Source organism: Accipiter gentilis, chromosome 2, assembly GCF_929443795.1.
Source record: "Accipiter gentilis chromosome 2, bAccGen1.1, whole genome shotgun sequence".
Lineage (NCBI taxonomy): Eukaryota > Metazoa > Chordata > Aves > Accipitriformes > Accipitridae > Astur > Astur gentilis.
The window spans coordinates 44,445,897-44,461,278 of NC_064881.1; positions in this window are offsets into that span (position 1 = coordinate 44,445,897).

Consider the following 15,382-nt stretch of genomic DNA (forward strand, 5'->3'; position numbering starts at 1 on the left):
CCAGCTAACAAGCCCAAGGGAGGCCGTGGTACTGCAGTGCAAATGCATGAATTGCAGGCTTATTTCTGGTGGGAACAGGAGGTTGGAGTCATCTCAGTCCCTGCCTGTGAGACTTGACAACTGTTGCAGGCAGCCTGAGGTATGAAAGGACAGAGGCAGTTACTTGGCAGGAGAAATGAACTGATCAAAAGAAGCACTGATTTTCCTCTGCTGCTTGTACAGTTAGTGCTTCAGACTTTGTACAAAGGCTCCCACAGCAGCCAGAGCATCTCTCTCTCTTTCTCTCTCTATACGTATATATATATCCATCTGTAAGTATGTGTGTGTGGGTGTGTGTATAGGAAACAGTCTGCCTAAGACACCCTTTTTGTCTAGGAAAGGAAGTGTTTGAATTAGAAGGAGATTCTTCCAAGGATAAAGCATCAGGGACAAATTTATACAGAGCAGCAGAAACTGCTCTCTGAACTTCATATAAGAAGGAGTCTGAGATGCGGATTTTATAAACAGACCCATTTGGATCTCTGAAGAGAGGATTTGAAAAGTCAAACACATCCAGGCCATGCCTATGAAAGTAAAAATTACACTGCCCAGAGCCTTTTAAGCAACAGGTTTATTTCAAACAACAGAATACTATGGCTGTCACTCTTTTTCTTTCTCTCTCTCTCTCTCCACCCAGACATACACTGGCAAAACTAACCCCTGACTAAAGATGTTGTAGTTTAGAGATTTTATCCACTACAGCTGTAAGACCCGTGGCTGAAACCTTCAATGAGAGAGTAACTTGTTGATAGCTGTTGCTGAGCAGTAAGGCAGGCAAGTCAGATGTCCGGAGACAAAGACCCCTTCCCTTTGATTAGCAAAAGGAATGAACTGGATGGGCCAGGCACCATTTGCCTGTCACTTAAGGAAGAGTTAAGATGATTTTTCTTCCATTAGTGGAATAAATTAAATTAATTCACCTGAAAATGAATAGTGAAAAGAATTATATTCAAGTTGCTGGAAATGGACTGTTATTGCAACCTGCATCGGATAAAGACTACAGACAGCAAACAGCAAAGGATGCTGGAAGTGTCTGGCCAAGAGGAGGGCCCTTCTGTGAGGAGGGTGTAGGATCTCGTGTGCCACTAACTGTTTGTAAAAGGACTGGAATGTTGCAGGACCTGTTGGGATGAGTGATGGCAAGATGAAACATGGTGGCAAGCAACAGTAGTGATGTCTGGCAGTAGCCAGTGAAATGACAACATAGCAACCATAAACAGCAGGTTCTGGGAGAGATGTCACAGAAACTGGTTTTATGGTCAACATCATAGCAAGGAGTTTCACCTGCAATACATAGAGTTTGATGCAACCCTTTTGAGCTTAGTTTGCAAATGTTCATGTACGAGTGCCCTGAGAGTGCTCATGAGTCTCTGGGTTTGTAGCTGGGCTCCCAAGCAGCTGTGTTTTAAGTGTCCTAAGAAATAGACAGTGACTACATGAATATTTTTGTGCTTTGCCTCCAAGTCACTTAAACCCAGGTAAATAACTCATTGTGTAAGTGTGCAATTCAGAGTTTAAAAGAAAAGATGATACATAGGAAGAGAGAGCTCTTGGTAGGACTGACAAGGAGTCAAGAAGTGTTAAGAACAGTTCCTGGGAGCTAAAAAAAAATTGACTCATGTTTCTTTGCTGCCATTGTCATACATTTGGCATTAATATCTCTACTCCTGGCCATGGCAGAACTAGTGAGGGCATTGCTGCAGTATGGACTTGTCTCTGATGCTGCCAATGACTCTGTAGACTGTGGAGCAGAATGAGGTAATCTGCAGAGGGGAAAAGCTGCTGCAAAGTCCCTTTTGCCTGCTTACTTGCTCTTTTGTTTCCAGGTGATTGGGTTAGGCACCATAAGTGGGACATGTAAATTCAAAACTGGTTGAGAAGAATGCAGCTGAAGTCTGTGAGGTCCCTGAGTTTTATTGATCGTGCCTACGCTATATGTCTTTGATAATCTAAAGTCCTGGCCATGTGTCGTGGTTTAACCCCAGTGAGCAACTAAACACCATGCAGCTGCTCACTCACTTCCCCACCACCCAGTGGGATGGGGGACAGAATTGGAAGGAAAAAGGTAAAACTCGTGGGTTGAGATAGGAACGGTTTAATAGGACAGAAAGGAAGAAAATACTAATGATAATAATAACAATAATAAAATTACAATAACAATAAAAGGATTGGAATATACAAAATAAGTGCTGCTCACTACTCGCCTACAGATGCCCAGTTAGCTCCCAAGCGGTGGTCCCCCCAGGCCAACTGCCCCCAGATTATATACTGGGTATGACATCACATGGTATGGCATACCCCTTTGGCCAGTTTGGGTCAGCTGCCCTGGCTGTGAACCCTCCCAACTTCTTGTGCCCCTCCAGCCTTCTTGCTGGCTGGGCACGAGAAGCTGAAAAATCCTCGACTTAGTCTAAACACTACTTAGCAATAACTGAAAACGTCAGTGTGTTCTCAACATTCTTATACTGAATCCAAGACATAACACTATACCAGCTACTAGAAAGAAAATTAACTCTATCCCAGCCAAAACCAGGACACCATGCCATGGAGCAGGACACAAGACATGAAATGGAACCTCTGATGAAACCCCAGGACCTATGAGTTATTGCCAATCGCTTTCAGAAAAGCTTCTTTTCACAGTCCCTCCAACCCAAACTGCTCTGCTTTTCCTAGCACACTGGGAGCTAGAGATGTCTAAAGGAAAACACAGCCAGAGTTGGAGATGTTTCCCCCCCAACTCCCAAATCAGATCCCTTTAACATATCACTAGTCAGTCTTGAAACTTCTAGTGCACATCACCCTTTTATTCTGCGAGGCACCTGGAGAGTATATATATGACTTGACTGCTGCTGTGTCCTGACAGCTTCACCAGTTCACAGGAGGAGTCATTAGCCAACCAAGCAAAAAATTCACAGTTCTCCAGGGGAACATAAGCACTATCCTCCACTTTTTTTTTTTTTTTTCACTAGAGGTATTTCAAAGAAAAGAATATTTTACAGTGTTCCAGCGGCTTCAGTAACTGCTCCCTCTCCTCCAAAAGACAGCAAGGGTTAAGGATGCATGGCCCTGGCCACTTGTCAGATTTGGCATGCTACAGCCAACAGCTGGTGGAGGCAGTTAATTAGTCCTGCACCCTGCTCAAAGTTCAGTCTTTATTGGCAGGGAAAAGCAGGCTGCACCAGCCCGCTTCCCTCTTTCAATTAACAAAGGCCTGTGCCATCAGATTACCTTGGCCACATGCCATGGCATCCGTGTCATTTGCCTGCCTGAGCTTTGCCATGGCAACAGGAAAGCTAACCTTGCCAAAGCAGCATCTGGTCTATGGGTGGCAGATTACCTGCCAAACAGATTTACTAGCTGCAAAGTGCTGCCGACTGCCCTGAGAAAAGAGAGGAAGGGGGGAAATCTTGTCACAAAAAGATGGCTATCCATTTTAATTTTTCTTTCTAAGCAAAGGTTTCCAGAGGTCCAGCTGCTGACGTGTGGATAGAGCATGCTTTTATTCTTTCTGGGCATGAAAGCCATTAAACAAATTAGGCTTTATCTTAGCCACAAGGTCCTCTGGGTATTACAGAAGCAAAAGTCTTTGTTGAGGACTAATTTCTATTATGCAGTAACCAGGCTGGTCTTGACAGAGCACTGCTGGTTTTTCATTTCATTTTATCACATCCATTTTGTTGTGTTGACACTAGAGATATGTGTGATCCAAAAATCATGGATCCAACTGCTCATAAACTGCAGGGAAAATCAGATCTGAATGTCAGCATCATGTCTAGTTCCAATGGCTTATAAAACTCAAGGAGAGGCAGTAGCAGGTTCGTAAGCAGTGTGAGACTTTTCCAGTGCACTGTCTGTTCTCAGTAGAGACTGAAGCTTCTCAATTTATAGAGGGCAGAGAAATAGACTGTAGGCAATGGAGGACTGGCTCCATCTCTACCAAATGACCCTTGAAAGCAAGACATTTTGCAGAGGAAGGCCATAAAAACAGTGGCCAAGACCCAGTGATTCCTCTATTTTTGGGAGACAAGTCCTTTCTGACTCTAACCTAGTCAGTCCTCTAACACTGAGACACTGTGACAAAGACATACTAATCAGACTGTCAAGAGGTATTTGAATGCAAATGCAATATGATTACCACTAGGCAGCAAGAAGTGAAAGAACAGAGTTCATTTCCAGTCCCTCCTGGGTGGTTAGTACACCTCTGAAACATGACATTTCTCTGAAGCAACAAATGCGATCAAGGAAAATAATGATTCTTTCATTTCAGCTCTTCTTACGAACCTAAGCATCTTCTTGTAAACTTTAACTTCTCACTCCAGGATGTCCCTATCCCAGTTTCTGGCTCTGTGGCCTTTACACACTGAAGGAGGTAGTGTGTTTAGTAGTGGTAGCTACAGATGGAGCAGGCAGAGTCAAGTTGCTACAGCAGTGGGAAAGTTTGCTTCAGGCTGGAAAGTGAGGTTGGTCACCAATGCTTTACACACTCATCAAAATGTGCCATAAAATTCTTTAGGTAGTCAATGGTCTAGATGCTTCCCTTAGGTTTAGGTTTCTAAGGGATAAGGGGTACATTTAGAAGAGTGTGCATGCATATGTCTCTCAGCATCATGCAGAACTATGCTGTGCTGAGAGAGCAAAATCGATAGCTAACTCTGGACAAAATAAATTGGATAGTTAGCACATGCTTGAAAGACTCTTGGCAGAAGGATAGACTCACAGATCAGAATGCAAATAAGTTGAGAGTTCGCTTCTTGCATCTACTTCAACAGTGACTGTAACAAAAAAACAGAATAAAGCAAACAAACAAACAAAAATCTTTGATCCTTAGGCCTTTAAAAACTCAGTATGTTGAAGGACGGTGCACAAGAGCCCTACACCGCTTCACCACATCACTTTGTTACCCAAATATCCATGCCCGTACACTGGCCTACAGGTCAGTGTTGTAGTTTGGTGCGCTGCATCCATCTCCAGCACTCACACAATCATTACTATCACCTCACACCATGCAGTGTCTTTTCCTGAAGCTAATGGGCAACACCACTGTGAAAGGGGTTCATCCTTGTTCATAGGGTAGATGAAGGCACAGAGAACCAAATGACCTCCCCAATATTCACAGAAGTTTTGCCAGAGTGAGTACTGGGCCATGTCCTCTTTCAGCTCTGCATCCTATTAAACTGTACCCTCTTTCATCTTTCATGGTCCTTCTGCTCGTAATGCACACACACTATTGCAGTAGAGATTAGAGACCTGAAGCCAAATCCTGCAGCCCCTCTGTAGCTGACACAGGGAGAGACTCCATATTGACTTGCTGCTACACTGGCTGAGAAAAACACTGAGGTGGGTGTGAGAGACCGGGACGAGGTCAGGGAGGAACAGCAAAGAGAAGAGGGTCTTGAATGTTCCTGGCAGGGATCAGCTACCCCAGGCCCCAAGGGATCAGCTGTGCCCAGCGGGGATAAGGAAATATAGCTGCCCCTGAGGAGAGCTTGGCCTGGCAGCCTGGAAGCTTCCAGAAGGAACCAGCCTGGTGGCCCAGACACTGTGAAGTGGTGGAGGTCTGGGGCTGCCGTGGGGTCTGTCTCACTGCCCACCCTGAGGAGCTGCTGTGGGACGTGGCCTCCTCGAGGACCTTGACTCCCCAAGGAGCCTCTGGCACGGATAGTTGAGCTCCTGGCACAGTGAGTGTGTCTCTGATTGAGTGTTTTCCCCCCAGTCCTGCACATTTTTCCCCTTTAATTTGATCAGCTACTCCCAATGAGAAGCAAATTGACTGTGGCTTTTATATGACTAGCTGCTTCATGAAGTGACGAGCTTGACAGAGGTTTCGCCTTACATCTGCTGTGGCGCTTACCACACAGACGTATCCCTCGACCAGACGTCTTGAGATTTCCTTGCCCTGCCAGGATGAGGAAAGAACAGAGTTCTTCCAAAGAAAGACTCCTGTCATTTTATATCATTTGTGGTCAAAAGTCAGGGATCAGCCACACAGATGAAAAACCGTCTGACTCCAGCCTCTGGTATGTTCATGACTCCTTTCCAGATCCCAGACTTCTACAATGTCAGGATTTCCATATGTAAAAGGCATTTGAGGCCGGCTGAGCATATCTAGGTTTTTTCCCTGTATTCAGTAATGGTCAAAAAAAAAAAAAAAAAAAAATAAATTCAGTAAAGTAAAAAAAAAATTGTAATAGTTTCCCCCCTTTCTTTTAGCTAGTGGGTGTTACATTACAAACCAGTGGTTGGAAAGTTACCAAAACACCTTGAGGGTACTAGAGCAGTCCCACTGAGTTCTCCAACCTTTGCTCAAAGAGAAATTGATCCCAGGAGCTGTGGATGCCCCATGCAAAGTGATGCAAGGTATGATGCCTGGGAAGCAAGGTGGGAAGTGCCAACACACAAACACAACACACTGGTCCAAGATGTTAATGTTAGCACCTAAAGTAGAATTGGGTTCTTTCTGGATCACTCAGCTTCAGTGTCTAGGCCAAAACCTGTTGTGCTCAACAAGAAGAGAATTCTGTTGATTTCTGTAGCCCTTGGCTTGTGGCCTGGTACTCAAGCTCCATCTCTTACACATGAATTCTGTAAAATGCTAATCAGTAGGTTATAATCTGAACTCTTATTTCAATGTCAGGGTGTAAAAAATAGCAGATAACTTTGTGTCTTCCAGATAAGTGTGTTGTTTTCCTTCATGATGGAGAGCTGCTCAATTTAGTCCTAAAGTGATAGCTCTACCACGATGGAGTAAAAGAAATAGCAACTAGAATCCGCATCACTATATTTTGTTTGCCTCTTTCTGTGACCTACCTGTACCCATAGCAATTTTGTGACAAAATGAGAGAAGAAAGCACACAGACTTCTGGTTTAGTCACGTCTCTGTCATCAGAAGTATGTGCGTTGAATATGTGCTTCAGAGGAGTGCAATTGATCTGAAACTCTGTCACCTCAAATATACTGCTGGGCCATCCTAGAAAATCTTAATAAATCCTTGTGGATTAATTGCTAAGCTCTCCAGGGCACGGAGACATGGGCAAAAGCAGCATGCTAAATGGCTTTCAGGATGTCAGGAAGTCTAAGAAGCTGAAACCAAGTATTCATTATCGCTGAAGCATTTTTGTTAGAGGCTTGCCTGTGTTATACTTTATAAGAAAGGCTTTATTGGGATGCAGAAATTGTTTCATTATTTACAGTGTTCAAGAGTCACCACACTGGAGTCCGTAGGAATTCACAAGGGAAATTATCCCCTAGTATGGAGAGTGTTTTCATATGCAGGATTGAATCTTTCGCACAGTCTGAGAACACTATATTACTTCAAATGATAATACCGTTTCTTATGTGGTACCGAGTTTGAAGAAATTTTGATGATCCTGTCATTTCCAAATGCTGAGAACTGACTCAGCAACCCAACAAGCTGTCTCATGTTAGGATCTCAGATTAGTAGTCCTCCTCTATAGCGCAGGTTGTTGTTTGCTGCCAAGAGCATATCCTGGACACCACCCCCAGCGCTGTCAAAGTTTTCATCCAGAAGTAGGTCAAATCCTGATGGTGCGCCAGTAAATGTTAATGTGTTTTAAATATCAGGCTATTTTTGGAAGGTTCAGCATGTTATAGTGCCAGGAAGTGAAGTGGAGCAGAAAGTAAAATCTGAGTGAGATGCTTCACATCTTCTAGGGAGATGGGTTATGCATCATCAACACTATTAATGAAAAACAAATCATATCAGTTCTACATTTAAAAGCTGAGTGTCAACACAGAGATTCTAACTCAGAAACCAGCACTTCTTTACTTATGTCATGTTTCCTGAATCCCAACATCATTGTCAAGTAAGAGAAGTTTCCAGTCAGTCCTTTAGTTCTATTAGTTCTACGTCCTCCTTCCTTTCATTAGTAGGACAATGAAAATACTGATTTTTGTAACCTTCAGGAAGTTCTCAGGAATGTTTTATTTGCGACTAAGCTTGTGTGACTAGAACAACTTGAATTTTCCAGGACAATTACTTGTTTCTGGTAATATGTAAAGTGATGTAAATGAGCATCAGCTCCCTCAACCTCTACCTCAGAATTTTCTTGTGTATTAGAAGGTGTAAACAGGATCATCTGGAGGCTGAGATTAGGCAGCAGTTGCTTCTGTGGTTGATGCTGAGAAATTTAATAGAACATGTAGATGTCTTTGAAAGTCTGAAGCTATAGACCTAGTTTTACTGGTTATAAGCTGCAACTACTAATCATGGTTCATTTCTATCTAACGTATGCGGGTCCGGTTCTAGGCTCTGCTACATAATTCTTGTGTGTGATCTTGAGCAAATCATCTGCATTCTCTATCCACTACGCGTAGTATAAGAAAAGCAATACCTTATACCTCTCTTTTAATGTTCTTATGTGCATTGTCTTTCTATAGAACTTTATTCCTGTTTGACACTTCACAGTGCAATTATAAAAACATAAAGATACTTCTTTTCTGAAAAAAAAAAAAAAAAAAAGGATTCCTTGCCCCTTTTCTCAGCATGCTACCTGTGAATCTAAGCAAGGCACAGTCATTGCTGATTCTTTTCCATGCCAATGGCAACCTCCATTCAGATGAACTCTTTATGCAGTTATCAAGTAAGAAGTGCAATGGGTGCCAAACAAAAACCAAATACAATGCAAACAGGACAACAGACTGCAATGAATAATCCAGCCATCCCAGGTTTCCTGCCCTCTGCCTCTATCCAGTCCCTGGGATAATTGCGGAGTTTTGCTTAGGCTGGAAAAACGCTTGTCTTGCAGTTGCAAGCATATAGTGTTGGATTTCAGTTTTATTTTTAGTCAAGTGGATTTGCTGTCTCTTGTCAGCTTATTGTGTTGTGTTAGCAGGGACATTTGAACAGAACAGAGTTTTGTTGGGGCTTCAGTGGGCTCTTGCATATAAAATCAAAGTTCTCTTGCTTACTTCATGTTCTCATTCATTCATTCAGTGTCTCAGAGCCTGCCAACTCTGTGGGCATGCAGCCAGTTTTGCTTTTACTACTGGGTTTTGTGCTGGCTGCCAGTCACAAAGGATGGTGATTAATGGATTCAGCAGCACCTATTAGGATTAACTGAAGGCTTAAATTCATTTTGAACCCTCTTACTGCCAAAATTAATTATACTATAATTAATTATGCTATGTTATCCACTGAAGAACAGGCCAAGGTGAGTAAAATACCCACCTTAATGTTTACTGCAGCTTGGAGCTGAAATAACCAGTGGATTCTATAGAACACAGAGCCCATCATGCTTACTAGACTTACAAGCATAAATGAAAACTCTTTGCACTGCCTGCTTTCAGCTGTCTTTAGATTTTGGTCTCAGAGACATTGTCCTACATGCTGGCTTCAGTGATTCAGGTCAATCAGAAGAGCACCTGTATGGTGATCTGCAGCACAGCTTAGAGAGTAGGAAAATCCTCATATTTTAGCAAAAATATCCTCTCGGTTGGAATCCCACTTATTATATTTCATGGTATGGCATTTGGAAGAAATATGTTAATAGAAAATTCAGTGACTTGATTGCTTTGCAAACCAAAGAGGTCCTGTTCAGCTGACCTATTGATTGCAATAATTCAGTTCAGCCTTGTGTTGAAGAACAGCTGCTGAAAACCAGTGTAATAGCATATGGAAGCCCTGAAACTCTTTACTATCAGAGTAGCAGATTGTCAGACAGCTGATACAGAACCCACCGTGCTAGCACAGAAACAATGAATAACCTAAATTCTTCTAGGTACATACAATGTTATACCTTGCATTTAAGAAACACCCTATTGTATCAGAGCTCCCTTTGGAAATTAGGCATCGATGTGACTAACCCTGGCAGAATTTGGTCTAGGCTAGACAACAGGATGCAGGTTGAACACTGATGAAATTACAGCAAAGCCGTGAGAGTCACTATGTCCCAGTAAATGACCCGACTCTTCTTTTTATGCCCTCTTCAGTATTCTGATAGGGTGTGAGGCCCATCAACAACATATAAGCAATCAAATTTCCTTGATCAGAAAGCTTACAACTGAAGGGAAGAGCATCATTTAAAAGATGGAGGAAAGAGAGGAATAGAAGTAGAACAAAAACAGGTTTTCAGAAACATTACTTAATAACAAATGGAATATCACTCTTCTCTGCTGCTCCTCAACCTAATCCAGGCAAGGAAATCATGGAAATCATGACTACTTCAGGGAAGGGCCTGATTAATTTATCCTTTCCAAAGGCTCATCTATAGTGCATACTTTAATAAAAAATTAGCTCCTAATACTCCACTGTAAAACTCAGGAGTTTGCATTTCTGGGCTATCTTACTTCATTCATTTCAAACAAAAGGCTGCTCTCTTCATTCTCATTCAAGTTACAAAAATTTCTGTGTTTTCTTGCAGATGTCTGCTTGCCCTTGGCTTACAGGGAAAAATCTTGCTTGCCTCTCCTGCAGAAAAACATGGGGATTGGTAGATAATTAGGCTTATAATGAAATAATACTGCTTTGCCTACTAGTTGTGCATTGCTCAGAAGTTTACTACAGAGCATGCCTTGGTTGAAGAATTAAATAATTGCTTTTTTTTTTTTTGTTATAAAGGCAGTTTTAGAATTACCCATAAATAAAAGCTAAGTTGAATTGGGTTCTTTTTTTTTTTTCTTTTTTCTTTCCAGTAATTATGTGTTCTACTAACAGACAAAACATTCCAGTTGAGCAGAAGTCTGAGAAACCAGAGTCAGGCCAGCTACTTGAAACATGTACCAGAAACATTAAAGTCAGAAGTGTATTAACCATGGGTTCCTGCTGTATTCAACAAGGAGTCATACATACCTTCAGAGTAATTCAGTCCAATTATGATTTGCATCTATATAGGGAGGGCAGGATGGACTAAGTTCTCGGCTTATGGTACCTGCATTAGGGTGAAAAAGTTCAACGAGACAGAAATCAAGCCAGGAATTGGAGACAGAATGGTGCCTGTCATCCAGTGCATAACCTTATATCCAAATAGCCCATCTAACTCCTGTCTTACAGATTGACTGCTGTGTGATGTGGCTCTACCACGTTCTTATTTTCCCACCTTAGCTTAAGACATCCAAGATTGACATTTTGCCTTCCTTTAGATTATCCTTTGCTACTATACTGGACATCATCTGGTAGCTGCATGACAGTGCAGTTTACTGATTTGTCTTTGCATTTAGCCCTATTGGTATTATACCTGGTTTGCAACACCTTTCTCCTCCTTTCGGAACCTGATGGTAAAACCTTGGTTTATTTTCTTGCATTCACATTTTTAATCCTATTCTTTTTCCTCTCTCTCTCTTCCCCTGCTGCTGCCCACCCCCCCAAAACCCAACATATTTAAGAGACTCTGTTGGCAATGTATTGCAAAACACAGATCTCAGATCTGGAGCAACCACCTGCAAAATAAGAGCTGTATGTTAGGACAAGATTCAACTGTAGACCATCACCCCTCTTGATCTTTCCTTCCGCACTCTAACTGTGATGCAAAGGAAATGTGGGGAGGTGGAGTACAAGGAAACTGCAACAGTCTCCATGACTTGCTCTTGCCTGGACTGTTAGATATTGTTTCCTTATAGATCTTCATCAGAATGGCTGTAAATTAGTTCAGGAAAAGGAATCCCTTTTGAAAAATAAAGAGAACTGGGATCTTCTCATTCATACCAGACTTAGATTTATGCAAGATTCTTCTGCATGGCATCCATAGTCTCCTAACACAGGAACTCCTGCACACACGACACTCCTGACATCTTCCTAAAACACTGAAGTGTTCTGTATCTTCTACAACATAAAAAAACCTGATATTTTCAGCCTCTCCTATAACATGACCATAGTTCAAAGGATTTCCCCCAGTGTTCTCTATTATTAGTTGGCCATTTCTTTCAGTTATCATACATGAATACCATGTAGCACAGTGGAATTTCATTCTTGGAATCCCATAGTCTTGAATAAAGCTACAAGGTCATCAGAAGGGGCTCGTGTGTCTGCTTTTGAGTCAAGTCTGTCTGAAAGTAGTGACAAAGAGAGACTAAAAACGCTGGTACTACTCAGTTTGGACAGAGGAAGCCTGATGGGGGATTTAATTGAAGTTTATGAAATCCTGAAGGTGATGAGTAAGACAAATAAGACATCTAGCCCAAATGCCTGATCAATTCAGGGCTGACTAAAGTTAAAGCACGTTGTTAAGGGCATTGTCCAAACACCTCAAACACTGGCAGACTCAAGGCATCGACCACCTCTTTAGGAAGCCTCTTCCAGTGTTTGACCAACCTCTCAGTAAAGAAATGCTTCCTAAAATATATTTAAAGGGTGGGCAGCAAATATCTGGAATTAGTTACTGTGAGGTTTTGGATGCAGCACGTTCTAAAAGAGAGTTAAAAAAATTCATGAACAACATCCAAAACAAGTACTAAAAGCAATCAACAGGGACGTACCCTCTAATCCTTAATTCATTGACTGTTGATTCTGGGGTTGAGGTAGCAGGTAGTGGCTGGGCCCATGTACCACTCTAAATAACCTTTTCCCTGCCTGTTAATTTCTTACATACGTTTTTATAGGAAGCTTCACTTAGAGCTGATGTATTGAGTAACTTTGTGCTCTCATGTGTTTTGCTAGTTGTCCAGATGACAGCAGGTGGACAATGGTCTAGTTAGCCTGAGAGATGATATTCAAGCATTCATTGTTTTGTGCCAAGTGCAGCACCTCATTACCAAGATCCTCCAGTGTCACTCATGAATCACTTCATAATGCTCAGTGCCTTGGAAGAAATTCTTATACTCAGGTGGACCTACATAAACCATGTAGATGTGAATAACATAACACTCCTTCCTATTCTCCTTTGGCTGCTTCTCACCTTTTTTCATGACACCAGTAACAAGCTTTTTCATGCCCTTCTTGCAAGCGTGCACAACCATCTCCGTTTGCACAGAACTTGGAAGCAGAATACTGGTCTGGATGGACCACTGGTCTGACTCCTTAGCACATGATCTGACCCATGAGCAGATTTTTAAGTTCTTGTGACATTCAGCTTCTTTCATCCACCTGCAAATTGTCTGAAGTTCATTTACAGGTTTCAGTTAGAGAGTGAATATGTCTTGACAAGATGGTTTGGACATGAAATTGTACAGTACTTGGATAGCTTAATTCCAGATCAGAAGGTCAAGATGGCAGCTTCTGAAAAAGAAATAGGGAATTAGTCACTTGCTACCTCCAAAAAACTCCTGAGAAGATGACCACCCAACACTGACAGGCACAAGGTATAAGATTGGACTATATGGCCCACAGGAAGTCATTAAAGATCAACAGGACAGAGAACCCTGGGGACTATTTTTGGTGGCAAGGGGTACAATTCTTGAAGGTCTCATTTCTGCAAAACCTCAAATTTTAAGCAAGGCAGCAGGGGTCAACTCACAAATCCCTTGCAAGCTGACACAGTTCACAACAAAGAAACACTATGATACTCAGCAGGGTATAATGGAACCTTTTGGCTGAAAGCAAAGAGATTAACAATGTAACAAGCAATTATGCCTGATGTTCAGTTAACAACAAAATAAACGTGATAAAATACAACTGCAATATTTTGAGTCAAAACTTCATAGAGAGTTACTATTTGCTCTTACATCTTCCTCTATGCAGATAGTGCATCATTAGCAAAGTATTATCCATGTGTTTTCCACCACCGTTTAATTGCATGGGAGGCAGTTAAGCAGATCAAAGAGCTCTATTAACAACAGATAACCACAGAGCAAATATGATTAAAAGTAATTACAGAAGGAAGTAATCTCCTAATTCTTAATGGTTCTGAGGACTCAGAGAGGAGTCCTTAAAGTGATTCTCATCATTGGAAATCAGGGTGTTACTGCAATGAGCTGATATGGTATTTGGGGTTTTAAAGTGTGAGCTACTTTTCTATCTGTGTTTTCTCTTATGCTTTCTCCCAGACTTCATACTCATTTGTGACATGGTTCAGAAATGGGAAAATTCCATTTTGCAAAATTTCCCAGACCTATTTTGTTTCTAACCAGGACATTCCTCCACCTTCCAGACAGCCTCTGGAAACAAACTTCTGCCATTTTCCTCACCCTTCATTTCCCCACACATCCTTTCTGTCTTATCAACTAGACCTAGAGATGGTCTCTCATTCTTTCTACTCTTCCCCTTCTCAGTCCACCCTAAAACCTCCTCCCTTTCTTACCACACCCTTTCACTTCAGACACTCTACCAACACTGCCCCTAATAAGCCTTCCCTTTCTGATCTTCTTCAGTAGACAACTGAGAAGATAATTTAGAATTAAAAGGAGATGGGTATATGTTTATCTATAATGTGAGGGGGTTTGGAAATCTTCCTGAGAATGGAGTCTTCTAAATATACATCTTCTGTGTCTCTCCTCTTTTCTCCCTTCCCCAGACTTTGCTCCTCTTTTGCTGTTCCCTGTCTTCACTGGCACTAAAATGTGCATGGCCCCAGTGTGTTCAAGCACTTAAAACCAAGCACTTTTACAAATCATGGTTTGACATTGCATGGCTTCTAATAGTGGCTGAAGCTTCACTGTATCACATTGCTGCTGACACTAAGGATCACAACTGGAACCAACGGAAAAGCTCACTGAACCTCCCATGGTCTGAAACTAACACGTTTTGCCCAGCTATAACTGGCATATTTATTCAAAACTCCTATCTTACCATCCAAGATCCACTGTACGCATCTTTCTCTAAATTTATCTAAACCTTGCCGTCTAACCTCTTTGCCTTTTTCTTCTCTATACTTCAGATGCTCCTCAAAAATTTCATTTCCAGCTATTCTTGAATCACCAAAGTATTTCTGCTGCAGGCCTGAGATCTTGTCTCTGCTAAAACCAACAGGCCGGTGCTATCCTAGAGCTAGCACTGCCTTTATCAAGCCTAGCATCAGAAGGCTAAAAATAACAGAGGCCATATTCCTAAATTTGTATTAGCTCTCAGTAAATTATCTATTTTTTTCAAAATTGTTTACACGCCCAACAAGTCCAGCTCCACATATATAACTGATGGCTCTGAAGAAAACATGGCTAATTATGATGCCCACCCAGAAACCAATGGTTAGGAATCTGCTTTGTTAAAAAGACAGTATCAGATCAGAACAATCCATGTCATGCTTAAGTATGTCCGTCTAAGTAGGAGCATAAGTTACTAAGGAAGGAGAAACTGTTTCAGCATGAATTACCATGTTCTCGTGACATATTGTTGAATGCTCTGCAGCTAGTACTTATGTCCAGGTTAATAAAGAAACCCTAGACCTTTGCTCTTCCTTCTTAAGGAAAATTTTAAAAGTCACTTTTTGCTTTGAATTCTGTTAGATTTTTCCTCTAA